The sequence below is a fragment of the Triticum dicoccoides genome, chromosome 3B, assembly GCF_002162155.2.
Source record: "Triticum dicoccoides isolate Atlit2015 ecotype Zavitan chromosome 3B, WEW_v2.0, whole genome shotgun sequence".
NCBI classification, from domain to species: domain Eukaryota; kingdom Viridiplantae; phylum Streptophyta; class Magnoliopsida; order Poales; family Poaceae; genus Triticum; species Triticum dicoccoides.
This window is the reverse complement of record NC_041385.1, coordinates 808,585,262-808,587,325: the sequence shown is the minus strand read 5'-3', so window position 1 is coordinate 808,587,325 and position 2,064 is coordinate 808,585,262.

Here is a 2,064-nt window from a genome sequence, read left to right as displayed (position 1 = left end):
ACGGTGACGGTGTCGGTCACGGCGACGATGTCAGGGACGGCGACGGCGACAGCGACAGCGACGGCGGGGTGCGGCGCGGGGCGGGGAGGTGCGGCACGGGGCGGCGCGGCGACGTGCAGGGCCGGGGCGGCGCGGCGACGGGCAGGGGCAGGGCGGCACGGGGCGGCGCGACGACGAGCAAGGGCAGGGCGGCGACGGCGTCGATCGGGGCGGGGCGGGCCGGCGACGGCGACGGTGAGCCGGAGACGGACGGGCAGCCTGGCGGCGTCGGGGCGGGGAAGAACGAATTGAACGAAATTTTGGCGAGTGTCAAATACATAGGCAGATCATTGGTCCCGGTTCGTGAGACAAACCGGGACTAATGCGACCTTTAGTCCCTGTTGGTGGCACCAACCGGGACCAAAGATCTCTTTTCAGCAGCCCAAAGGGCGGGAAGTAGAGACATTTGGTCTCGGTTGGTGCCGCAAACCGGGACAAAAGAGAGGCATTGGTCCCGGTTGGTGCCACCAACCGGTACCAATGCACCCCTTTAGTCACGGTTCGAACCAGCAACCAGGACTGAAGGCCTTGCGCTGGCACGGACTAGTAGAAAAGGGGGTAATGGTCCAGGCCAGGTCAGCCCATTATTCCCGGTTCAATCCAGAACCGGGACCAATGGGCGCATTGGACCCGGTTCGTGAGCCCCGGAGGCCGGCCGGGCCACGTGGGCCATTGGTCCCGGTTCGTCTGGACCTATTGGTTCCGGTTGGTGGGATGAACCGGGACCAATGCGCCTCGCTCCTGGCCCATCACCATTGGTCCCTATTGGTGGCTTGAACCGGGACCAAAGGCTGTCCTTTAGTCCCGGTTCATGCCACCAACTAGTACTAAAGGGTTGGCCCTCGTTGCGGTCAGAGTTTAGTCCCACCTCGCCAACCGAAGGGGAATCAGACCGGTTTATAAGCCTCTCCCTCTCTCCCTTTGTTGAGCTCCTCTCAAAATGAAAATAGATGCCCTTATACAGGAAATTTAATCGAAATTCATATTGAATTTCTCTAAAATTAGTAGAAATTTATTATGAATTTAGGTTGAATTTTCTCTATAAGCGCATCTATGCTCATTTCTGAGCAGTTTTTTATATAGTTTTTTTCTTTTTTGCTGTATTTATTTTTTTCTTTTTATTTCTGAGTTGTAATAAGTCATTAAAAATAAGCATCTATGCTCATTTTTTAGTTAAGTTAATCACAACTATTTTTTCTTCTATTTATTTCTGAATTGTAATAAGTCATTAAAAATAAGCATCTATGCTCATTTTTTAAGTAAAGTTAATCACAACTATTTTTGCTTCTATTTATTTTTGAGTAGTTTTTTATATATTTTTTTTCTTTTCTGATATATTTATTTTTTTCTTTCTATTTGTGAGTTCTAATAAGTCATTAAAAATAAGCATCTATGGTCATTTTTTAGTTAAGTTAATCACAACTATTTTTTCTTCTATTTATTTCTGAATTGTAATAAGTCATTAAAAATAAGCATCTATGCTCATTTTTTAAGTAAAGTTAATCACAACTATTTTTGCTTCTATTTATTTCTGAGTAGTTTTTTATATAGTTTTTTTTTCTTTTCTGCTATATTTATTTTTTTTCTTTTTATTTCTGAGTTGTAATAAGTCATTAAAAATAAGGATCTAAAATTCGACGGGTCCATTGGTACTGGTTGGTGGTGTCAACCGGTACCAATGCCCCTCTTTGCTACCGGTTGGTGCCACCAACCGGTACCAATGCCCCCCTTTTGTCCCGGTTGGAGCCACCAACCGGGACCAAAGGTCCTCGTTTCCCGCCCTTTAGGCTGCCGAAAAGAGGCATTTGGTCCCGGTTGGTGGCTCAAACCAGGACAAAAAGGCGGGCATTGGTACCGGTTTGCCGTACGAACCGGGACAAAAGCCTTTGCTATATAAGTAGCACTGCCGCCCCGCCCCGAGTTCGATCTCTCCCGACGCCGTGCGCCGTCCCTTGCCGCCACCTCGCCGTCGCCACCCCGCCCCGACGCCGTCGCCGCCCCGCCCCGACGCCGTCCCCTGCCGCC